The sequence below is a fragment of the Cibotium barometz genome, chromosome 65 (genome assembly GCF_041138505.1).
Source record: "Cibotium barometz isolate CiBa-2024 chromosome 65, ASM4113850v1, whole genome shotgun sequence".
Taxonomy (NCBI): Eukaryota; Viridiplantae; Streptophyta; class Polypodiopsida; order Cyatheales; family Cibotiaceae; genus Cibotium; species Cibotium barometz.
The window spans coordinates 17,009,148-17,036,537 of record NC_141110.1 but is presented as its reverse complement, the minus strand read 5'-3'; the positions used below and the strand labels follow the sequence as shown (position 1 = coordinate 17,036,537).

At 40.7% G+C, this 27,390-nt stretch overlaps 1 pseudogene; it reads right to left on the bottom strand.

The window, feature by feature from the left end:
- Positions 1-3,996: 3,996 nt before the first annotated feature.
- LOC147602977 (uncharacterized) lies at positions 3,997-27,390 on the bottom strand (annotated as a pseudogene).

Genomic DNA, 27,390 nt, shown 5'->3' with positions numbered 1-27,390 from the left:
ATGCATCCAAAAACTTTAAGATGTCCAATGTCTGGCCTGTAACCTGTAAGCCGCATCTCTGGCGTGCTTCCATGAATGGCTGCTGTAGGTGTTTTGTTCAGTATATACACTGCAGTAGCACATGCTTCTGCCCAATAGTAATCTGGCATGCTCTTTTCATTGAGCATTGCCCTTGCCACTTCACATATGACTCTATTCTTTCTTTCAGCCACACCATTCTGCTGAGGTGTATACCTGCAAGTCAATTGTCTTCTTATTCCATGCTTCCTCAAGAAATGCTCAAAAGCCTTTGAGGTGTATTCACCACCTCCATCTGTCCTCAGACATTTAATCCAACAGCCATACTGCTTTTCTGCAAAAGCTTTGAAATCCATGAATTTTTCCAACACTTCACTCTTCTCTTTCAAAAAGTATATCCATGTCATCCTGCTGAAATCATCTATGAATGTAACATAGTATAAACTGCCTTTGATAGATGGGTTTTGTGCAGGACCCCATACATCACTATGTACTATCTCAAGTGGCCTGTTACTCATATTTCCTTCTCTAGGAAATCTCAATCTTGCCTGCTTCCCAAACTGACAGGCTTCACAAACATGCATATGTCCATCATATTTGAACCTAGGCAATCCATTGACAATGCCTCTTGTTTGCATGTTCTTTAATCTCTGTATATTTACATGGCCAATCCTCTTATGCCACATATCAATGTCCTGTACCACATTCTTGCTCTTTGAGAACATGGCTGATTTTAGCTCAGGAATTCCAGCATCCAGCTTAAACAGTCTTCCTTCTTTCTTGCCTTTAGCAATCACTCTACATCCATGTTTGAAGTCTTCAACGAAGCATCCATGCTCATTGAATCTAACCTGTAATCCCTGTTCTACCATTTGACCAACTGAGGCCAAGCTTTTAGTGATCGAAGGCACATACAGCACATCTGACATAGACTTTGTCTGACCATTATGCATGACCAATGGTACACTCCCAACATGTGTAATGACATGCTGGGTATCATCACCTGTTTCCACATAGCCTTTGACATCCATTGGCTTCATATGCTCAAACCATTCACCATGACATGTCATATGGTTTGATGCTCCTGAGTCCATATACCATGTGTCATCATTCTCAGCATTTGTTGTCATAGAACCCACAACATGCTTCATGGCAAACAAATGATTTGCAGTTCCATCATTGCTACTTGATGCATAGTTACCACCATGTTGTGCATAGTTTCCACCATAATGACCACCACGTTGTGCTCTTCCCCCTCTCAAATCATTCTGTTTGCGGAAACAATCTCTCGCCATATGACCATATTTGCCACAATAATAATGGCATTCCACATCTTGCATAGAATTTTGTTGGCCTTGCCAACGTCCTCGACCATGGGGGTTACCTCTGCCTCGCTGAGGTGCATATCCACGACCACCTCGAGCACCATATAAAGGCTGAAAATTCTGTTGTGGAGGTCTATCGTGCCATCCACGACCATTACCACCACGTCCACGTGATGCAAATCTCCCCCTGTCTCTAAAGCCTCTCTGCGAGTAGAAAGCCTGATTTCTGCCATCATCATGGCTAGTAGATGCATCCAGAAAAGAATCACTGAGCTTGATTTCCTCAACCAACAAGAGTGAAACCAACTCATCGAAGTCGGGTAGACCTGTACTCCTCACTGAGATAGATGTATCAAAGGATCTGTATTCCTTGCCAAGACCACGCAAGGTAATATCCACCAAATCATCATCAGGCATGGGGGCATTTATTGTGGCCAATGCATCTGCAAACTTCTTGATTTCTTGCACATAATCATGTATGCTCCTTTTATTCCTTTTCACATTGTGTATCTGCTCGCAATTGAGACTTGCGAGCACTCGTATCTGTATCAAACATCTTGACCAAAGTATCCCATGCATCTTTGGGATTCTCAGCATCCTGAATGTGTATGAGCATAGCATCAGAAATGCATATAGACAAATAATGCAGCACTTTGAATGCTCTCTCTGACCATTGCTTATGAGCAATAAGCTACTGCTGTGTAGGTTGCCGAGGTAGCTCAGGCTCAGGCTCAGCACCTGTAATGAGATTCCAAAATCCTTTCCCTTTCAAGAAACTCTTTATCCTGTACTTCCATGCCTGGAAGTTCTTCCTATCCAGCTTCTCACCAACAATCTGAACTGGATTGTCCGACATGTTGCTCAATGCATACACCTTCCGCACACTTCAAATCTGTAAATGAGCCTTCCTCAGCTCAACCACACTCCAATGAATGTTCTAGATACTCCAAGGTAGCCAACAAACTCCAAATTTGATGTAGGAAATCAACCTGTAATCATCCGAGATGAACTGACTCACTCAGTGCGAGATACCCTGTATTGACACGCCTTCCAAGGCTCCAAATCACAATGTAATGGTGCAATCAAGTATGGGCAACTTGCATTGACACCTAATGAACCTCAATGTTGAGTATCAACACCATCTGACATATGTACATATCAATTTTTGAAAACCCCTTTTTCTGTTTTTGGAAAAACCAGAAAAACCAGTAATGATTTGGCTCTAATTTCTTCAATATTTCACCAAATTGAGCAACCAGGCATTCATTGGCTTAGCAATAGTGTCCATCAACTCCATGTAAGAGGAATTTGTCCAATTGTAAAACACCAAAGATTAATTTGCTCAATTAAAATGCTCTGTTTCTCTGCAACCAGTGGATAGCCTGTTTTAATCAGCTCATTCCCAGCTCAATTAGGCATCATTGACCAAACAAATCACATAACCCTCTTCTCCAAGGTGTAAAGCAACCAATTGCTAAGGAAGTTGTGGAAGAAACCAAGCACCCAATGAGAAATTGACCTCCTCGTAGTCAAAATGACCAAAAACTGCTCTGTTTTCTCCTGTCTGGCTGCGCCGCCTGCAAATGAGGGCTTTGGGAGTGATTAACTTGCTATTTGATGATGTATTTGAGTGCCCAACACACCTAGGCATATGTGTAATCCACCAATGGTTCAATTTTTGCCAAAATCTCACTCCAAATGCATCAATTTTGGGCTTCCTCTTCTCTGTTTTGTGAGAGCTCAAAAAACCAGTAATTTCACTCAATCAAATGCATGTAAATTGCTCCAAAAATTGTTCAAGGCTTGCACATGGGTTGCTAATACATCCCTCTTTGTCAAATACATGTTTGCTTTGCCAGATTTACATGTATTTCCACCATACATCAATGTTGCCAAGCTTTAATGGAAAGCTTCAAAAACCAGAATTTTTCTTTGCTTTGATTTGCTCTATTTTGCTTTGCTTTTGCCTGTTTCACGTGCAATCCGCTCAAGGATGTTTAGAGGACCTTACCCGGTAGGCCAAGCTCTCAGATCTGATAGTATTTGGTGTGCTCCAAGCTTCACAGCTCCAATGGCAAGCTTCACAGCTTCTCTTCACAGCTTCTTCTCCCTCTTCACTTCACTCACTCATAAACCCTAATAAACAGCACAAGGCTCTGATACCAAGTTGAAAGAACGGTAGAGGAGGAGGAGACATACACACAGGAGCAAACCCTAATGTATATTGCAAACCCTAACCATAGAGGGAAGCCATGTCCACTCTCACACAAAGCATAATGCACTAATCCATAATCCACACAACACACAATGAGTTGTGTCCACACTCTACTAACCCTAGCTAATGTCCACACACTATGACCAGCTGGACACGCGTTCATTTATGTCTCACACATGTTTCTACCTAATCTGCCAGCACATAGCATAGCTGGCTCACACTGACATCGAGCTTGAATCTCAACAGCCCCTCTCAAGCTCATGATGTACTGCCGATGAAGATGTAGATGAGTCCAGTACTTCATCCTTTAGTCCTTGTATGGTGTCGGTCCACACCTTTGCTAGCTTCCTTGCTTCAGCTAATTCTTCACGGAGCCCTTCCACCTGAGCTTGGAGCAGGTGCTTCGCTGATGAGGGCTCTGATCTTTCCCTCACTCAGCTATCTTTCCACCATTGATATCTTCTTCTGCATCTCCTTGTTTTGTTGTGTCGTCATCTGCATTTTGCTTTCTAAGTCTTTGGCTTCAGTTGTTGTGTTTACTGGCATTCCATGTTGTTTATGATTCAGGGCACACATGTTATTGATTGTGCTCCGAGTCTTCCTCTCATACTCCTCCATAGAAGTGACAACCTGTGAGAGGATTTTTTGGGCTATAAACATCAGCCCTTTGTTTGTATGTAGTTGCTGTGAACTATTGGAGCTTAAAGAAAGAATAGAAAACAAGAAAATTGATGAGTTGGAGATAATGCATAAGAAGTGAGTTGGAGATTTAGTCCCACCTAGCCCTAGCCTCTCTGTCTGACAAGTCCGGTATAGGGCTAGCCTCACATCAACTAACAACTACCTCACACTGACCAAATTGTAAACCAACACATGGCTAGCCTCACAGCAACATCAACTAATAAATGCCTCACACTAACCAAAGGGTAAACCAACTACCAACATCATTACTGCAAGGTGGCTTTCCTTGAATGCCATGAGTTGGATATTTAGTCCCACCTAAACCCAACCTCATTGCCTAAAAAACCTGGCACATAGCTACCTTGCATATCAACTAACAACTACCTCACATTGACCAAAGTGTAAAATAACTACCAACATCACTATTGCAAGGTGTCTCTCCTCTTCAATTCCACCTACACCCTCTCGTCAACATCAATAGGTTGATAAGTGGGTATTATGGTTTACCACTTATCAATAGGTTGATAAGTGGGTATTATGGTTTACCATACTAACTAGAGCCATAATGTATAATCATGGTTTACTATACTAACTAGAGACTTAATGTATAATCATCTTATATCATTATCTATTGTTGAGATATCGAGCTCATCTAGTGAGGCGGTGGACACTAATGACCCGCCTGGGGGATAGGCCCCACACTTACACCACTAGCATGGTTGGTGAGATCATGGGTGATATGCGGCCAGTGGGATGACAGGCTATGTGACAGCCATTCTAGAGACTGGCATAGTTATAGCACTAGCTCATTTAGTTGGGTTCACACTATAGAGAACCCTAGTATGTATTTGGTTGAGTACCTTTCATAATGTGTGTACTCTTATCTTTATATATGGTGTGTTGAGTGTTGTGTGAAGAACAAGAAGATTTTCAGCCTCTCACCTTGTGTGTTCTCTTTTAGGGTTTTGTGAGTGTGTGTGTGCTTGCAAGAGCTCAAGCCCTCTTCCCCCTTGCATCTTTTCATGGTATCAGAGCTTGGTTCATGCTAAGGGCTGAGCTGCAAGCAAGAGAAGCACAGGAAGCGGTACGAGGGTAAGAGCTTCATCTACTCTTCCCTATTTGTGTTGGCGAGACTACACCCTTGTCGGGAGCTTTACGGGAGGCACTGACAAACGATCTCTGATTGAGGAGCTTTCTTTGTGGGAGTAAAGCTATAGGGCAACTATATTGTCCTATCGTCAAATTTTTTTGGGCCAGAAACGCGTTTCAGGCGCGTTAGGACCTCCATTTTTCGGAAAGCAGGCGATTTCGAGCACTGCGGGTAAGTCATCGATTCTATGCAGAACTCTATTTAAGAATTGCAGGAAGACAGATTGGTTGTGCAGACATTGTGTGTGCTGCAAGGAGGTTAAATAGTTGTCATTGGGTGTATGTATGCACATTGAGGTCACTGGTTGTGACATTTGAGTGTAGTACAGTACCGCTGTAGAAAATACAGCAGTTTGTGCAGGACAAACCAGAGTGTTATTTTTGGTAAATTTTTGTGTTTGGCAAGATGTCAAATAATGGCATAAACCAGATTGTTGCTAAGAAGCTTGATAAGAACAACTTCCATGCTTGGAGGTTCAGGTTGACAAATTTCTTGATGGGAAAGGGTTATTAGGACTACATAGAAGGTGAGCATGAAGAGGCACCGAAGATACCGAAGATCAATCTGACTGCTACAGATGTGAAAGAGTTCAAGGATTGGAACCAAGGAGCCAAAAAAGTTATGTATTGGCTCTCTATCAGTATATAGGACACCATGATTGGGCACATACAGGATGGCAAGTCCCCCAAGGAGGCGTGGGACACCTTGGTAAAACTCTATGAAACGAATACCAAGGCACGAAAGATATAGTTGAAGAATGAACTTCATACTGTGGAGAAAAAGAGTATGTCTGTGAATGACTATGCATTGAAGATCAAGGGTATTGTGGAATCCCTTGCATCTATTGGCGTTTCAGTAGATGATGATGATAAGGTGGAAGTCTGTCTATGTGGTCTTGGGCCACAATACAAGGCGTTCAAGATGTCTATTCAGACTCGGGAAAACATTCCCAATTTCACAGATTTGGTATCTATGTTGATTATAGAAGAGAAGAGCTTGGGTGAAGACCAACAGCCTTCACAAAACAAAAACAGTTCAGAGAAATAGGCTTTCTACACAAGTTCAGGAAGAGGACAAGGTAGAGGAGGCCGTGGATGCGGCCAAGGAGGTGGCCAAATAGGTAATCAGAATTATGGCCAAAGCAGCAGCAACAACAACAGTCCCAGAATTCACAACAACAACAACAACAACAACACGTAGGTGGAAGAGGCCAATTCAGAGGCAGGGGGAGTCAAAGAGGTCGTGGAAATTGGCAAAGGCAGTATAATGATACACGTGGATGCTTTTATTACAGTAAGCCTAGACATGTGCAGGCAGATTGTTATAAGAAGCAGGCTGACATGCAAATTGGAAAATTGCAGCAAAACAACTATGCATCCTCGAGCAGAAACAATGAGGATAATGAAAGGTTGTTTGTTAAGCAGCATGTCATAATGCCATGTCTGAAAATGTTGAAGCAGCACATAAAGATGATGTATGGTATGTTGATTCAGGTGCTTCAAACCACATGACAAGTCATGGGGAGTGGTTCAAGGAGATGAAAAACTTTGAAAGACTAGGTTTTGTGGAAACAGGGGATGACACTGCTCATCCAATTGCCCATGTTGGAGATGTGCCATTGTCTATGCAGGATGGCAAAGTGAAGTACCTTGTAGATGTACTTCATGTTTCAAACATAACAAAGAATCTGCTTTCAGTTGGCCAGATGATTGAGCAAGGTTTGCAGGTGCGGTTTACCCCTGATGGTTGTTATGTTGAAGACTTTAAAGACAAGTGCAGGTTGGTTGCAAAAGGCAACAGAGTGGGCAGAATGTTTACATTGAATGTAAACATGCCTGAAGTGAGTGCTGTGATGTTTGCAAATGGTTCAGGAATTGTTGCAGACACAGACATTTGGCATAAAAGACACAGACATGTGAAGTCTATGCAGACTAAAGGAATTGTGACAAGGCTGCCAAAGTTTAAAGTTGAAGGTATGCAGAAAATATATGAAGCATGCCAATTTGGAAAGCAAACAAAGCATGTATTTCCACGTGATAGAAATGTGAGTAGAAATGCACTAGATGTTGTGCATTCAGATGTATGGGGTCCTATGAAAACCATGTCTATGGGAGGCTGCAGGTATATGTGACATTTATTGATGACCACACAAGGAAAGTGTGGGTATACTTCATGAAGGAGAAGGGTGAGGTGTTCACTCATTTTCAAAATTTCAGAGTTATGGTTGAAAAGCAAACATGGAAATATGTAAAGTGCCTAAGGTCAGATGGAGAGGGAGAGTACTTCTCCAATGAGTTCTCTGAATTTTTGAAGAAGAATGGTATTCGGAGACAATTTACATGCAGATACACTCCGCAGCAAAATGGAGTTGCTGAGCGAAAAAATAGGCACATTGCTGAGATTGCGCAAGCATTGATGGGAGAGAAGAATATGCTGCATAGCTATTGGGCTGAGGCTGTTTCTACAGCAGTTTACATCATGAACAGGACTCCAACTACAACCATACATGATGTAACTCCAGAGGAGAGGTTTACTGGCAAAAAACCTGATTTGTCTCATTTGAAAGTTTTTGGATACATTGCATATGTGCATGTGCTAGATGAGCTGAGAACTAAGCTAGATCCAAAAGCTGAAAAATGTGTGTTTATTGGATATTCCCTTGAGCAAAAGGGATACAGGTGTTATAACCCTGCTACACGTGTTATAACCCTGCTACACATGAGTTGAGGGTAAGCAAGGATGTTGTTTTTTATGAGATGAGCAGCTGGTATGCTACTGAAAAAGAAGCTGTTGGGGCTGATGTGAGTGGAAGTGTGGTTGCATAGAATGCAAGTCAGCAATCACAGTCTTTGAGTGGACCAGGAGAGTCCTCATCTAGTGGTTCAATTGATAGACCATGGAGTGGCAGGCTGCGTCATAATACCAGTCCTACAAATGTGATTAGTAGATCACATAAAGGCAAAGAGAAAGTGGTTGATCTCCTTAGTATGCCTGACATTTCTGCAGGGCATTCTCATGTTGATGGAGAGTCTAGTGGCTTAGAGATGAGCCTTAATGAGGATCTTGGGATACTAGCTATGAGAACACCTAGTGTAAAGAAGGATATGGAAGCGATGAATGCAAAGCTGCAAAGATTTGGGAGAGTGAAGAATCCTATGCAAAGGTTTACCTATGATGGTTATGTGGCACATCACTATGCATACATGGTAAAAGTTATACATGTTGTAGAGCCCACATGCATTGATGAGGCTGTTAGAAATGTGTGTTGGGAGAAAGCTATGGATGAGGAGATGGATGCACTATATGGAAATGAGACTTGGGATTTAGTGCAATTGCCTGAAGGCAAGAAAGCCATTGGTGGATGCAAGTGGGTGTACAAAGTAAAACATAATAGTGATGGAAGCATAAGTAGGTACAAGGCTAGATTGGTAGCCAAAGGATATGTGCAGACATATGGCATTGATTATGAGGAAACTTTCAACCCAGTTGCCAAGATGGCAACAGTGAGATGGATGTAAAGAATGCATTCTTGCATGGGGATTTTTTGCAGGAAGAGGTGTATATGTTGCAACCACCTGGTTATGAGGATGTGAGTCACCCCGAGCATGTTTGTAGGTTGAAGAAAGCCTTGCATGGCTTAAAACAGGCACCAAGAGCATGGTCTAACAAGATTTTTGAATATCTTGTCACTATTGGCTTTCATGTAGCTAATGCAGATTTCTTGCTGTATGTGAGACATAGTGATGGAGGGGTTGTGCTTGTTGTCATCTATGTAGATGACCTGATCATTATGGGGGACCATGATGCAGAGATCTTTGATGTAAAGATCTTGCTTAGACAGAAGTTTGAGATGAAGGATCTGGGGGAGCTCAGATATTTCTTGGGCATTGAGGTGATTAGGTCACCACATGGTATTGGATTACTGCTGCAGAGACAGTATGGCTTAGACATGTTGTCCAAGTATGGTATGACAAGCTGTAAGTCTATCTCTCTTAGTGCCATTGGATTAGAATGGCAAGTTGAGTGCAGATTTAGGAGAGATTTTGGAGGATCCTACTATGTATAGGAGCATAGTAGGAAGCTTGATCTACATGATGATCACCAAGCTAGATTTGAGCTATGTTGTTGGGTTGGTGAGTTAGTTTATGCAGGTTCCTTGTTGGAAGCCACATCTGGATGCATTGAGATGCATATTGAGGTATGTGAGGTCTACTTTGCATTGTGGACTATTTTATGAAACTGGGATAGAGATATGTGTACATGAGTATACATATGCTAATTGGGCTGGTAGTATCTCAGATAGAAGATTTACTAGTGGCTTCATGTTTTCTTTGGGGAGTACTGCTGTGACTTGGAGCAGCAAGAAGTAGCCTATAGTTGCTCTATCGAGTAGAGAGGCTGAGTACAGAGGTGCTGCTATGGCAGCATGTGAGGTAGCTTGGTTGAGAAAGCTACTTGCAGATTTGGGTCTATCAGTGGATAGACAAGTTGTCATTTTCTGTGACAACATTAGCAGTATACAGTTGGCAAGGAACCCATTTTTTTATGCTCGCACAAAGCATATAGAGATCCACTATCATTTTGTCAGAGAGAAGGTTTTGGCAGGAGACGTTGACCTTGTTTATGTCAGCACATAGGATCAGGTCGCTGACATCTTCACCAAAGCATTGGGTACAGAGAAGCTCTGCAGATTTAGGGCTTCGCTTGGTGTACATGAGATGGAATTGAGCTCGAGGGGGAGTGTTAAGATATCGAGCTCATCTAGTGAGGCGGTGGACACTGATGACCTGCCTGGGGGATAGGCCCCACACTTACACCACTGGCATGGTTGGTGAGATCATGGGTGATATGCGGCCAGTGGGATGACAGGCTATGTGACAGCCATTCTAGAGACTGGCATAGTTATAATGCGAGCTCATTTAGTTGGGTTCACACTATAGAGAACCCTAGTATGTATTTGGTTAAGTACCTTTCATATTGTGTGTACTCTTATCTTTGTATATGGTGTGTTGAGTGTTGTGTGAAGAAGAAGAAGATTTTCAGCCTCTCACCTTGTGTGTTCTCTTTTAGGGTTTTGTGAGTGTGTGTGTGCTTGCAAGAGCTCAAGCCCTCTTCCCCTCTGTATCTTTTCATCGATGTTATCACATAAATCTTGAGAAAAAGTCCTTGTCAAGGGTGACATTATCCTCATCAACCTCTTCTTTAATGTATGCCCCATGTGACATTATCCTCATCAACCTCTTCTTTAATGTATGCCCCACGTGACATTATCCTCATCAACCTCTTCTTTAATGTATGCCCCATGTGACATTATCCTTATCAACCTCGTCTTTAATTTATGCCCCATGTAACATAATGCCCCATGTGACATTATCCTCATCAACCTCTTCTTTGATTTATGCCCCATGTAACATAATGCCATGCATTTTTCTCATAAGGGTGACATAATGACATGCCATCCTCATTAAGGATTATGCATTGTCTTCATCATCAATGTTAATCCCATTTTGGATTAACAAAGATTCTCCTCCAATTGAGGACATTAATAAGTGTTATGTAAAGGCACAATAAAAGTTGTACATTTTGGGATACTAGCCACCCAAGGCCTTAGTCAGTAAATTTTGGGCACCCAAGTGTTAATAAGGGCTAGATGTATTCAAGGCAATTTCTCATAATAAAAGGAGACCATCCCCCTTTGTGCTATAAGATCTCTTGCTTTGTCTTGTGAAAGAGAAAGAGTGTGTGTACTCTAGTGTATGTTCCTCTTCTATATGCATGTGTATTGGAGTGAGAAGAAGATTGCCTTGCATTGTGGTGTGAGCGACTCCGTGGTGCAGCGTGGAGTTGGAGATTGGAGGAGAGAGGAGTGGAGCTTCCCCCAAAGCGAGCTTGGAGATCCTCAAGGGACGTGAGCTCAAAGCATTGGTAAGTACCCAACGATAGTTATTGTCTATTGCTTCTTCCATTTGTGAATGAGTAGAGATCTTTGGGCTACTCAAGGTGGTTGGATGTCAGTTACAAAGTCTTGTTTTGACTTTTTACTTCTATATTCCCCTATGTGCTGTGAGCAACTTTGGCTCATGTGCAACTTTGGCGCTTCCCCCCGTGATGGTAGATTGGGTACAATTTTTAGGCTTTCACTCTTCCTCTCTCTCCCCTTATGCTAGGCTACTCTAGCATTATAGCTACTTTGGCTGAATTTCAGCTTGAGTGCATCATATGGCCTCAAAGGCTGATTACATCACTTTTTATAGAGACAAGAGGGGTGAATTTCTAGCTTTGGTACATCATCGGTCTTAGAGGCTAGATATAAGCACTTTTTGTATGTCTACTTCCTTAACATCCATTGGACCATCATAGGATGTGGATTGGCCATTTTCCTTCACTCTTTTGGTTGTCAATTGGACCACTTTTCATTCATCAATGGTATAGGTTTTGAAATGGTCTGGCACACTGAGAGCAGGCCTGGCTTGTCATCCTCATCATCTTCTGTCCTAGCCATTGCCTTCTTTGCCTCTTTCTCGGCTTTAGCTAGAGTCTTATTTTGTTTTGTTTGTCCTGCCTTAGAGAGTTTTGGCATATTCATCTCTTGAGGCGTGGCTTTCTCCTCTTGTTTTCCTGCCAAGATTATCTTACTCAATTTCTCATCCTAGTTCTTAGAAAACTCCTCGTGCCCCTTAGTGGCTTTGAGATATCTTAGCCACTGAGCATCTGTGGGTTTACTACGTAAGAGGGCATTTCATCGAGCGATATACCTCTTTTTGTTTTCATCACTTCCTGAGGTGTTGGGTGCTGTTGTTGTAACCTTGCAGTCTAGACCCTTCTATGCTAGATGTTTCTTCCTTTGTTTCCTCTTCTGTTGATTGCACATCTACCATGCACACTATGGTGGCGGGAATGGTTTCCGACTCAATGTATTTGGTTCCTCTGGGGGGGAAATACATCTATGGTGGCTAGTACATGCATCCAAAGTCCGGAGGTGGAAGTGATGCGTACATTTCGACCTCTTCCTCTTCCCATGAATTCTCCTTCTCCCAAACTAGTTGTGACAGACTTGCAAGGATGTCGTTCATTCTATGGTGGTGACCGAATCATCTCCAAAACAATTGCCCTTCCATGGGGTGTGCCTTCCACGTATAGAGATCAATTTTCAGGATTTGAAAATCCCTTTAAATATACACTTATTCTAATTCCCAATTGGGCACCACCTTAGCTTCCCTCATGAAGGGTCTGCCGCCTAAGATAATATTGTGAGAATATGGCTGGTGCAAATAGTCCATTATAACAAATGTATGATAACGGAATGAAAAGACTTTAAGCCAAACGTTTTTCAATAGCCCCATAGGTCTTGAAGATGTCCATCCGCAATCTTGATGATATTCTGGTTTTCCCCAGTTCTCCCAATATCTCTTGGTGATGATGCTCACACCCGCACCTCCATCCAGGATAGCAAGTGCTTGGTACTCGTTATGGTGGATTGGGATTGTGGCATTCATGTCATCACTCTCATAATACCGGCCCAATTGGTTGATAGGTATTTTGATGAATCTGTGTGCTCCCCCTTCCTCAGGAACTAGGCTCTTTTCTATTGCTAGAGGTGATTGACTCTCTTCTATATTGGACATTGGGTTCATTCTTCCTTCTACCCAGTCCTTGACATCTTCCCACAATTCCGGTGTGTTTACGTGTAGCAATGTGGTCCCAACAGCATTTGACAATTGTGGATAGTATGGTTGCGAGACTACCTATGTCTTTAGGTTCTCTAGCTTCCACATGTTTGTCGCATATTCAACCTAGGGAATGAATGGATTGACAAATCTTGATCTGCCTCCTCAAGCATTCTTGCCATGAGGTCACTATGAGTCCCTTCTTTGGACTCTTCTAGAATTGGAGTAGGAACATCCAATTTCCTTTCTCTAAAGAGCTCATTTCATGGATACACTATATCCCTAACCTTATTAGCCCTTAATTTGGCTTCATGGCCATGTTGACATTCCTCAACAAGGACCTTAGCTTCCTCAGCCTCCTTATCTCTTCTTCAATATTAGGGTATTCTCCAACACCTTTGGGGGTTGTTGGTCCCACTTTTGGTTGCTCATCTGGTCATCTCCTCCCTTTGATTGGGTGGATCCGGTGTCAATGGTATCTTCCTCAGATCCATCTTGAATTATGACCATGGTATCACCCTTGTCCACCTTTTTCACTCTTCTCCTTCTTCCAGTCTTCGAGATTGTAACACCTCCTGGGGTTTTCCCTTTGTATACTTGTTTTTCTTGGGCGTGTGTTAGGACATTCAATGGCATGATGTTACGAGGCTGCACACTTATAGTCCTAATGGTGGCATGGTTAGAAGTAGAAGCAAAGCCATTGACACAATGTGGGAAGTCCTTGAACAAATGATTAACACCACACTTAGCACATGAAAGTGTAGGCATGACGTTGGTCTGTGTGGTGCGATTGGCTAGGTTTGGCAAGAATTAACCACATTCTTTAGAGGACACTCTACTACTCGATGAGGTCCATTACAATGAAAAATATTTATGGGTCCCCTTCTCACATAGATGAGTTTATGTATTTTCCTTTCCACTGTACCGTGGTATGAAACACTAGTACTGGCATGCTATTTTGTAAGACATAGAACTCTGGTGTGATCTCCGTGGGCTCCTCGTAGCAGTCGTTATTGACTTCTACCACCTTGCACATGATTTCTCCCTCTTCCAAGGGTTCCTCGATCAACCCTGGTTGATCTTGGCATATGGAGCCTGTGGTGGTGGTAGAACAGGTGGCGAAAATGGTGACATCTCCTGCATTCTAAACATCCCCCTTGGTAAGAAGGAGGTATTCGGCTACCTATAGCCGCATTGGTTTGCATGGGAGGGCTAGTAAGGCTAGAGGCACTCTAGGTGTGTTGGTAGTTGTCCTAGAGGTTGAATCCTTGGATATTTGCACATGGCAGTGTCATGGTTCCCTAGTGACAGTGAGCACAATAATATGCACACTCACGCTGGACTGACCACTTGGCTTGCTTAAGGAAGGTTTTTGAGAGATGTCGATTATATCATATATCCTTAAACCCTTTACAGTGTCAATTTCGGATCAAGCACGGTGTGTAATCTTAAGGCATATTGTGTCCAAGAATGGTATTTCCAACTGACGAGGGCAAAGTGAAGTTGATCTTGGAATTAGCCCAACCAACAAACTACAAGGCTATGCAACGGTTTATGGGACACGTTGGGTACTCTTGATGATTCATCATATTCTATGCTAAAATTTCCAGGCCATTGTATAGACTACTCATCGCCTTTGAATGGACCAAGGAATGTCAAAATGCATATGATAAGCTGAAGAAAGCACTAGCTAGTGCACCAATTCTGAGAACACCCAACTGGAATCTTGTACTCCATGTGCACATTGATGCATCGAATTTTGCTATAGGATGTGTATTGGTGCAACAACCTAAGAAATTCAAATTAGATTACCCAATTTTCTTTGCCAACGTCAACTGAATGATGCAAAGATAAACTACACCACAATTGAGCGTGAAGGGTTGACCATGGTTTATTCTGTAAAGAAATACCAACATTACTTGTTGGCCCAACAAGTTTGTATTCTTTTTTGATCACCATGCCTTATTACATCTAATGAATAAGCCTTGCACCAGGGAAAATCACACATTGGTTGCTTTTTCTCCTGTAATTCAACTTTAGAGTCACCGTAAGGAAAGGAACACAACATGTTTTAGCAGACCATATGTCTAGAATTCCAAACGGAGAACCTGCAAAAACTAGCATTAATGATGACCTCCCATATGCATATCTTTTCAAAATTAATATGATGCTTGAGTAGAGTGAGAATATATCATAATACCTAGCTCAAGGGTTCCCACAAGATCAACCTTTGAACAAAGATAAGATGCGTTGGCTTATTAAGCTAGCCACATCATATCAATTGATTGTGGGAGAACTATATAAGCTAGGCAACAAGGATGATATCCTCAGAAGATGTGTGCGAGAAGACGAGTTCATCACAATTTTAGAAGAAGCACACTCGGGAATAGCCGGAGGACATTTTGCGGGAGAAGTTACAGAGCTCGCAAAGTGCTTCAAGCAGGAGTGTGGTGGCCTACATTATTCGGAGATGCCATATAATTTGTGAAAAGATGCGAGGAATGTCAGCAGGTTTGCTATTCTGCAAAAAAAAAGGACTATATGCCACTCACCCTTGTAATTGTGAGACAACCCTTTGAGAAATGGGGTATTGATTTTGTTGGACCTATTAGTCCAGCAACGCATCTGTCTCACAATCACATTATGTGATCGTGGCCACCACAGATTATTTCACTAAGTGGGCAGTGGTGGTGAGAGCCTCTAAAAGAGCTGATGCTTGAGCTACAGCCAAGTTCTTATATGAATGGATCATTTTCAGATTTGGTTACCCACTAGAATTAGTCAATGACCGGGGTTCACATTTCATCAATGAGGTGATTGAACAATTACTTACAAGATTCCTTGTAGCCCATCACAAATCATCACCTTATTATCCATAGGAAAATGGCTTAGCAAAGAGCACAAACAAGATTGTGTGTGCTATCTTGACTAAGACTTTAGAAGCAAGTCACACTGATTGGGAGCATGAGCTGACTACAACACTATGGACCTATTGTACATCATATAAGAGGTAGCAGTGGGATACACTCCCTTTTGTCTAGCTTATGGCATTGATGCAGTAATGCTTATGGAATTTTTAGTTCCAAGCTTGCATATTGCAGTACACGAAAGGCTCACAGAAAATGTGTTAGTCGAGAGGTTGGTTGACTTAGAGAAACTCAATGAAACTCGGCTAATTTATAACCAACGATTGAAGCAATCGAAAGTGTGCTTTGAGCTCCTACTTGAGAAACGATGGTCACCAAGAAAGGGAAACGATGATGGTGTAGTGCTAGACTAACAGAGCGCAACGATGATTGCAATCAAGCAGCTTGAGAAGAACCTTGGAGAATGACAAAGAGAATGCATGAAAGGAAAAAACAAAGTATTTATTGTCAAGCTGTCGACACCAGCCATCTTAATTGGGTATGCCATGTGTCCGACTACGATTTGGGAGGCTTTTTGATTGTTTCACGGCATGAATTGGCATGAGTCGGTTCACGACGTGAACTAGCTTGAAGTGTTTCACGACGTGAAATAGCTCGGAGTGGTTCACAACGTGAACTAGCCCAAATTGGTTCATGCAAATATTCACGTCTTTATTGCCTTGGTCCACAACTTGGTTCAGCTTTATCTCCTTGGTGGATGACATTGGTGGTGTCACACTCTCTTTTTTACTTAGTTGAACTGGTTTCTTCTTCCAGACCAATTTTGGTGTGCTGCCTTAACACTTGATTGAGTGGGGACCTGATTGTGTCTATGGCTTTCTGCGGTTCTTTTGGAGGTACACGCAACCTTGGGTTGTGGATCAATTTTTGATACCCTACCGTTGCATTTCCTTGATAGTAGCCATGTGCTGCTAGTAGGTCTTCTGACCCATCGCTTTTGATGAATGCTAAGTTGTGTGTGGGCTTGCTTGGAATGCTGCATTCTCTCCTTGGTTTGATTCCCTTATCTTTTTCTTGTATAGTAGCATGGCTTTCTTGCCTTGATACCCATGAGGTTTTGTCCGTGTATCATAGTATCCCTAGGCTTGAAGCTAGGCTTTGGGAACCCACTGTTGTCTAACTGGATACCTTTGCTATCTTTTCTGTGGTTCTCTTGAATGGGGATGATGTTTTGACATGGGCAATTGTTTTGTTGAGTCCTCAGCCTTGCTTGGCATTGGTGGCTCCATGTCGCATGTAATAGCTTGTTTTTCCTTGTTTAATGGACTCCATAATGGAAGGTGATGGTTCTTTGCCACCATTGAGTTGTACTTCTCATTTTTCCCATTGGATATGACAGTTACTGGTGCAAATCCAGGATCGTCCCCAAGAAGCATCTCCTCTTCCATGATTCTTGCAGGCATAACAAATATCTTTCAACCAAGGGATTATTTCTAATTGAGATGTTTATATTAAAAAATCCCATTGTTTGTGTAACAGATGGATGCACACTACGAACTTGTGCATTAGTTGCCTCTAGGGGGGTTTGTTTAAAGCTACGCATGTTTCATAGGAAATCAAGTATGACTTGATTTCCTATGCATGTTTCATAGGAAATCAAGTATGACTTGACCCTGTATCAATCAATGCGATGCTTGTCATGTGACTACCCTTTATAGAGACATTTACACTGAGTCATGCGATGCTTGTCATGTGACTACCCTTTATAGAGACATTTACACTGAGTCATGCGCAGGTTGAATATCTAGATCATCCTTGTTAAGCAAGGTGAGTGAAGCCATGCTCACGTGTAGCATTCTCCCTTGGTGTCTTTGTTTTGCTTTGGCTTCCTCTTGAGATTGTCTGATCTTTTCCTTGACTAGCTCTTTTTTCTATTTTAGAAGATGCTCTTGTGTGAGCATTTCTTGGGGTCAGGGGTGTATCTCACACCGTACATGAGGATAAGGTCCCCCGTTTCCAGTTCTTTGTATTTTAGGTTATGGTCAAACCAATGTTTTCTCTGTAGTTTTTGACCATAAGCCCATGCGATGCCACGAGCTCTTACCAGTCAACGATAACTGACACCTTGATGCTAATGTTACAAATGGCATCATCAGGAACCTCAGACCCAGAGTTTGAGGGAAACCCGATGGTGACTCTAGCTAGTGTGACGACGACAGGATCACTGGCCAAGAAGAAGAAGAGAGCACAATGGGTCCCCAAGCTTACCTATTTAGGGCCATATGCACAAGAGTTATAGGGCACAATGATCCAATCCGATAAACAAATGAATCGGGGAGGGGGGGGGAATCATTTTCCAATATCATAGCCCTGAGTGCCTGAAGACCTTGGAAGAGATGGATGTAAAGAAAAAGCTAGAGAAGGTGGGACTTGGTAAGATGGCCAAGGTCCTCCCCCACACCGTAAACCCATCATTATGTGCGGAGTTCCTCAAGTCCTACAATAGAAATACTAAGAGTGTAAGATTCCTCCCTTCGGCTTTCTGAGGTGTGCAGGTGTAAAAACCTCCCCGTCTGTTCTTATAATTATTCCCCTCTCTAAAATAAAAGAAAGATCTTGTTTTACCCTGTTTTGGCCTAGAGAGAGAAAATATCTAGAGGGAAGTAATTCAAAATTGAGATATTTTTGGATATAAAAATCCTCCTAATGTCTAAAATGGTTTCCCCTGGAAACAGATATTCAAAAAGAAATTTCCAATGTGCAATTGAAATAAATTGAAATCAGGTAAAAAAGACCTTAGCCTAAGGGTCCAGATTTTTTGAAATTTTTGAATTAAGGTTCCTATGGACCAATTAGATTAATCCAAATGTACGGAGGAGATAAATTGAAGAATAAAAGAAAATCCCCCAAAAATGAGTAAATACTCACATAAGATGAAGAGTTGACTAAGGACAAGGTTATTAGTTAAAAAAAGAAGAGATATTTAGAAGAAATGATGCATTTTTGACACCTCAGTGTGGGGGAATTCCCCTCATGAAGGAAGCACCTATTTCACATGTGTGGTTGGGTTTTAAACTCACAAATAATGAGATATTTTCAACAAGATCCAAAAAATAAGCTAAATTGACCTAAAAATGGTCAAAAATTGACCAAACTGATCTGGAAAATTCTAGAATCAGTTTGCTTATTTTCTGAAATTTTTGAATTAAGATTCCTATGGACCAATTAGATTAATCCAAATGTAGGAAGGAGATAAATTGAAGAATAAAAATAAATCCCCCAAAAATGAGTAAATACTCACATAAGATGAAGAGTTGACTAAGGACAAGGTTATTAGTTAAAAAAGCAGAGATATTTAGAAGAAATGATGTATTTTTGACACCTCGGTGTGGGGGAATTTTCCTCATGAAGGAGGCACCTATTTCACATGTGTGGTTGAGTTTTAAACTCACAAATAATGAGATATTTTCATCTCTCCTCTCTCTTGCTTCAACTAGATCCAAAAAGTAAGCTAAATTGACCTAAAAATGGTCAAAAATTGACCAAACTGATTTAGAAAATTCTAGAATTATTTTGCTTGGTTAGAGGCTCACTTTTTCCTATAAATGAAGCCTCCACCTTTGTAAATGGTTAATAGTGTTTTATGCACTGCTACTCTACTCCTCCCCAGAGCCAAAAACAGTGAATTTATTAATAATTCATTAGTTTTTGACCATTTTCTCTTCAAAAGAATTAGTGGCCACTCTTGTTGTGCAAACAAGAGTAGATCCCTCAAACCATCAAGCCAAAGGAAAGCTCACAAAAATTCATGTAAGCTAGAGATCCTACTTTTTCTTTATTCTATTTAATGATTTTCTAATTTTTATTTTCTATAAAATAAAAAATGATGCTATGCCTTGTTGGAAAGGCTTTCCCCCTCTCATCATTCTTGAATTCAGCCTTTCTTTATCCTAGATATGTAATCAAATTGTTAGAATTAAACTTTTTATATTGTTTCTCTTTAAAAAGTGAAATTCAATTAGTTTAGAGTTTAGAATGCTTTAAACCATTTCGGATAATTTGTAAGTAACTTGAGAATGGAAAAAATTAAAAAATGGTCAGCCATACAAAGCAGGTTATGGCAAAATTTTCTTAAATTTTGTGAAATAAGTTTTATCATTTATTATTCAAAAAGAGTAATCCCCACCGCTTGTGTATTCTAAAAGTGTTATTTTTATTCTATGCATAGAAAAATGCATATTAAAAATATTTTTATAATAAAAGTGTTATTTTCATTAGAATTAATTTCTATCCATAGAAAGATGCATATTGGGAATATTTTGATTATAAAAGTGTTGCTTTCATCAAAATTGATTTTTATGCATAAATAGATGCATAAAAGAATTTTTTTTATAAAAGTATTACTTTCATTAAAATTGAATTTATGCATAAATAGATGCATAAAAGAATTTTTTTTATAAAAGCGTTACTTTCATCAAATTTTGATTTGATGCATAGAAAGATGCATAAAGAAATTTATCTTTAATTCAAAAGAGTTATTCTCATCAATTTTGATTTTATGCATAGAAAGATGCATAAAGAAATTTATTTTTATTTCAAAAGAGTTATTCTCATCAATTTTGATTTTATGCATAGAAAGATGCATAAAGAAATTCATTTTTATTTCAAAAGAGTTATTCTCATCAATTTTGATTTTATGCATAGAAAGATGCATAAAAGATTTATTTTTATTTCGAAAGTGTTATTCTCCTTAAAATTGAATTTATGCATAAATAGATACATAAACAGATTTTTATAAAAGTGTTATTTCTCAGTGAAGTTGTTCTTGTGCATAAATAGATGCGTAAAGAATCTTTATATCAAAAATAAGAATTCTCTTACATTCTATAAATAGATGTGATGATATGTGATGTGAATCAAATAGATGGGAAAGAATGGATGGATAGATGTGATGAGAATAGAAGTGACGAGAATGAGAGGTAAATAGATGTGATATGAATCAGATAGATGAGAATGAATAGAGGATGGATGTGATGAGAATAGAAGTGATGAGAATGAAAGATAAATAGATGTGATGATATGGGATGCAAATCAGATAGATGGGAAAGAATTAATGGATGGATGTGATGAGAATAGAAGTGATGAGAATGAGAGGTAAATAGATGTGATGATATGTGATGCGAATCAAATAGATGGGAATGAATGGATGGATGGATGCGATGAGAATAGAAGTGGCGAGAATGTGAGGTGAATAGATGTGATGAGATGTAATGCAAATCAAATAGATGGGAAAGAATGGATGGATGGATGTGATGAGAATAGAAGTGATGAGAATGAAAGGTAAATAGATGTGATGATATGTGATGCAAATTAGATAAATGTGAGTGAATAGATGAGATGTGATGTCATGTGAATCAGGATGTAAATGAATGATATAGGATGTGAATGAATGTGATAACATGTGAATCGGGATGTGAATGAATGATAAGAGACCTGAATGAATGTGATAACATGAAAATCGGGATGTGAATGAATGTGTTAGCATGAAAATCAGGATGTGAATGAACGATAAGGGACATGAATGAATGTGTTAGCATGTGAATCGGGATGTAAATGAATGTGTTAGCATGTGAATCGGGATGTGAATGAATGAGATGTGATGTGAAATGGATGTGATAAGATGCGATGTAAACTGGAGATGTTAATGTATATGAAGTGATGAGATGTATGGGTAGATGCAAGTAGATGTAATCTGATGAGAATAAATGAGGAAATAAGTGATGAGATGTATGGGCAGATGCAAGTAGATGTGATCTGATGAGGATAAATGAGGAAATAAGTGATGAGATAGAAAAAGATGTGATTAGATGAGAATGGGAATACTTATGAAATGAATGTGGATTGATGTGGATGGATGTATGGATGATGTGGATTGACGTGAATGGATGTATGGAAGATGTGGATGGATGTGTGGATAATGTGGATGGATGTGTGGATAATGTGGATTGATGTGGATGGATGAGTGGATAATGTGGATTGATGTGGATGATGTGGATGGATATGGATTGATGTGTGAGTAATGTGGATTAATGTGAATGGATGTATGAATGATGTGGATTGATGTGTGGGTAATGTGGATTTACGTGAATGGATGTATGGAAGATGTGGATGGATGTGTGGATAATGTGGATTGATGTTGTGGATGGATGAGTGGATAATGTGGATTGATGTGGATGATGTGGATGGATGTATGGATGATATGGATTGATGTGTGAGTAATGTGGATTGACGTGAATGGATGTATGGATGATGTGGATTGATGTGTGGATAATGTGGATTGATATGGATGATGTGGATTAACGTGTGGATTGATGTGGATGGATGTATGGAAGATGTGTATGGATGTGTGGATAATGTGGATGGATGTGGATGGATGTATGGATGATGTGGATTGGTGTGGATGGGTGTGGATGATGTGGATGGATGTATGGATGATGTGGATTGATGTGTGGATGATGCAATTGGATGTGATTTGATGTGGGAATGATGTGATGTGATAGGGATCGATGAAGAAAAAAAATTGTGGGAAGATGAGAAAAGATGGGGACTAATGTGAAAGGATGTGGAGTGATGAGAAAAAATGGAAATATTGTTGGAACTATATTTTTATGTGATCTATTTTTAAATGACTGTTTTATATCAAGAATGCTGGGGAAGCATTTTGACCGTCTTGTGAATGAGGTCGTAGAGACCTCATTCACAAGACGGTCGTGGAGACCTTTGTTTAAGTTGCAACTGCTGACGGAGAGTCAACGAAGGACGTCTTGCATAGCAAGGTCGGCCAAGGTCTTGACCAGCCTTGGTTTGATTTAAATGGTGAGCTTCCAGTATAGTGGATGAGGGACCAAGGAAGCGGCTTTTGAGTGAAGCGCTAGGTGACCTATGAAGGATCCTAGAGGGTGCTGACCATACGGTGCTCAGGCTCTGGGTTGCCGAAGAAGATACCCACACGTACGTCAAGGAAGATATTGGAACAAGGAGTAAGAGTTGTTTTCTGAATTCGGGCATGGATCTGGTTGGTTGACCTTGCTGGTCCTCATCTCAACGGATGAGTCTATGGCTCTTTTATATGGATCCGTTGGTTGATCTTGCTGATCTTCAACAGAGATTCTATTTTGATATGTGAATATATTACCGGTTACTATGAGCTAGGAACTATCGAAATGGTCCCCGAGTGAACAGGTGGTAAGCATTCTGGTTGCCAATGATGCCATAGGTACACCGATGAAGGAATGATTGGAAATAAGGATTCAACCGGAGATTTTGAGGATTGTGATCAATGACACAATGGTTTCATTAAAAGATTGTTTTAAAGATAGCTGATCAATGACACAATGGTTTCATTAAAAGATTGTTTTAAAGATAGCTGATCAATGACACAATGGTTTCATTAAAAGATTGTTTTAAAGATAGCTGATGCTGAGAAAAAGATAGCTGATAAATGACACAATGGTTTCATTAAAAGATTGTTTTAAAGATAGCTGATGCTGAGAAAAAGGCAATTTCATATTGGGTGTGTAAGTGGTGTAACTAGTTTTAAGTTTGCATGAATATCCGGCTAGAGGGCCTAAGAACTCTTTTCCCTGGTACCCAGGACAAAACCTAACCAAATTCTTAATTGGATCCCATCACTACAGTGGTTGGGTGGTTGGCTAACCCACGGGAAGGGATGGGGTTAGGCTGGACTAATGGATCTCTAAATTGAGACTCAATTCTGTTCTGGTTCGATAGATGAAGTAAATCCTGGACAAAAATTGTTCTATGGAAAAGAATCAATGGATGTGCCTCTCAATGAGGAAAAAATAATTGGTTTCTATGATCCAAGTACAATCTTTTCCCTGATCTGACTATGGGACTTACGGGTTCGATCATATCAGTTCAGTTAGTTAAGGCTTTTGACTACGTTAGAGAAAAGTTATCCTGGAGGAATCGCCCGTGCTTTTCGGGCAAGGGAAGTTTTTCCGGGTTTTGTTTTGGAAGAACCGATGGATTAGTCTTTTGTCCAGATATCCGTGGTGGGCGAGGCCCCGAGTGTGGGACCCTGCCCACACTCGGGTATCCGTGGTGGGCGGGCCCCGAGTGTGGGACCCTGCCCACGCAAGAAGTGCTACTTCCGCTGCTAGCATCCCTGAATTCATTGCGAGGTGGGGAGAGGGACCTCACAAAGAGGGGTACCATCACGAAACTTGATGGCACAATAGAACAAGTTCTCATCACAGAGGACATGATCCATCACGCTCTACAATTGCCCCCCCCCCCCCCCCCCATTTAGTCACTTGTCCATCCACTTGATTAAATGCCTATTGACGACATGCTAAAGGTTCCCGGATGTGCCGATGCATACCGGGCTAAAGATATTTTATCCTCGAAGACCATGGCCAGCAGATCCCCAAGACAAGCATGGAGGATCTGCTGGGGGGGGAAGATGTGACATGAAAATTTGATATCTTTCATTTTCAATTTTGTGCATATTTTGAAGGTTTCTCAATGGTAATAAGGTGGAAGCTTGTCCAAGAAGATTGCGGTGCCCACAATGGAATAATGGCGTGGTGATACGGTGGCTTGGCGACTACCCTGATAACAGCATTCTATCTTCAAATATAATGGTTTTACTTGATTTAGGGCGCACACATTGTAAATGCAACAAGTATGCTTGATAAATACTTTGGTATGATAGGATAGGCTAGTGATGTGGAAATAAAAGTGGGCCTTCATGCTCACATGGATTTTAATTGTATTAGTAATATAGTATTCACCATAAGGCTACAAGTTAGGGAGTGTGGAAGGCATGTGAAGGAGTGTGTGTAGGTGCATAATTGCGAAAGATTCTTCTAGAATGCCTACATGGAAGAGGAGAATTCTGCCATGTGAAAGTGGGATCTCCACCTACATGCACTTATACTTGGCTATTATCTCATCACACTTTCAAAGTCAAAAAGTCTTCAATTTAATAATCAATAGAAGACTTAGCCTAAGAGGACAATTGATGGTGACATCTATCCTTACGTCACTAAAGGGTTGAAGATTTTTATGTTGTAATTTGTAACAATGGAAGAGAGGGTGATTCTCCACCTATAAAAGGAGCCCTCCTCTCCCTTTCAAATCAATGAATGAAGCCTCCTCAATTGAGCATGTGGAGGAGTGTGTGTAGGTGCATAATTGGGAAAGATTCTTCTAGAATGCCTACATGGAAGAGGAGAATTCCGCCATGTGTAAGTGGGATCTCCACCTACATGCCACTTATACTTGGCTATTATCTCATCACACTTTCAAAGTCAAAAAGTCTTCAATTTAATAATCAATAGAAGACTTAGCCTAAGAGGACAATTGATGGTGACATCTACCCTTATGTCACTGAAGGGTTGAAGAGTTTTATGTTGTAATTTGTAACAATGGAAGGGAGGGTGATTCTCCACCTATAAAAGGAGCCCTCCTCTCCCTTTCAAATCAATGAATGAAGCCTCCTCAATTGAGCATTTTGTGTCATTGCCATTCTCTTATCTTCAAACCCTTATTCAAACACTCTCTTTACATATGAATGTCTCATTTAGCATTAGCTCCTCATGCTTAACCCAATTTTGGACCTCTTTGATGATTCATGATAAGTGGGATAAGGAGTTATTATCTTGGTGGGCCTGTGACTTCTCAAGGTAGCCCTTGCCTTATTGCCACCCTCCTTTGGAGGTACCAATGGTTTTAGCGGTAATGAGCATGTGGAAAGACTTTGGGGACCATAGGTAAATCTTTACAATTGTCCGCTAAGCAATGTTAACCCTTGCCCTCTAACTTGAATCATGAAGGAGATGAGAGGCAAGAGGCTATGTAAAAATTGAGGTTTCATGCAAAGAGAGGGAAGTGCAGTTTTTGTAGTCCAATAATACCCAAATTTCAACCGTCATCACTCGGGTATTAGTTTCTAAAATTGATCATATGGCTAGGAAAATCTTTATATTCTCTTTCCACTCATATAACTAATTTCTTAATCCTTTACTTCATTGATGATCAGAATTTCTCCCAAAGTTGCTAACTTTTAGGCGAATTTTGGCAGTTTTATAGTCTTGTAGTAAAATGCTCATAACTTTCCGCTCGGTTGCCCGTTTTTGAAAGTTTTTATATAGACGCAAAGCTCTCTTCAAGCTCTACGCACCTATGTTATCCTCTTTTGTACAGTCTATATGGATTTAAAACTGTAATTCTCTGTGTATCTCTATTTTTATAGAATTTTGGCCATTATTTCTTCTTAATAATGATTAATTCCTCTCTTAATCTCTTATCAAAAGCAAATCCCATGTGTCTTATCCTCTTGTAAGTGATTGCTATATTCTTTTACTTTAATGTGTTTTGTCCAAATCGCCCAATTTGAAAATGGATGAACCTTACTAACATTCCTCGTATGTTTCCGTTCACATAATTCTGAGTCGGAAGATTTTCTTCCACCAACAAAGAATTGCCCTCTTGTTTGGAGCTGCCAGACTGGCAGAAATTCTTACTTCTCCTGAGCCTTTCTTCTTTCCTTCCATGAATTACGATCTCATCTTTGATGTGTTTATCTTTATCTTAACCTAGGGAGAGAAAGGGAGGTGAGAAGGCTGTGAGGTTTCATACAAGTGTGTTTTGATTCTAAGAAGTAACCGAAGTCAAAACCCCAACTTTGTGTCACAGTACTCTTGGATAAGGGTGGTTTTCCAAGTTGACACCACACTCCATATGACAGCAAATTGTGTTGAGGTCCAGTATCTAATAACACATTATATAGCACCTTCCCGTAAGGATTCTGTAGCTCAATTGGGTATCGTAGAGGCGGGTCAGATTCTAGTGAATCCTCCTCTGCCTCCTCGAAAAATGCTTGCATAATCTCCAAGTTGGCCTCTCATTGGCGCCTAACACATTGTTGACGTTCTTTAGCCTCAACTCTCGCTTGTATCTTCTTAAGCTCAGCCTGCTCTTTAGCTGCCTTCTTCTGATGGATTGCATGTAATTCCTCTTGGCTTATGGGGTCATAGTATCTTTTGAATTTACTCCCATTGAGGAATCCAACAGTTTCAACTCTGTCGAGAGTCTCCACTCGGATGGTACCTTGTGGGGTAATTTCACATACTCTGTACGGTCCCTTACCAGCATATTTTAGCTTCTTCTTTTCATTACGCACTCCATACATCAGGACTTTATCCCCAACTTTGATGTCCTTGTTTTGCAGGTGTGGCGATCAAACCATTTCTTCCTTCTATCCTTCTCTACAAGGGCATTGTACACCGCCAATTGTCTTTCTTCATCGTCGCCGTCAAACTACTCAAGGATATACAAACGCTCTACTAAGGGATTACCATCCCAACCCTCTTGAGTAGCAACACGAAGACTAGGAATGATGAATTTCCCATAGCATGACTGCTTCTTGGCCATATACCAT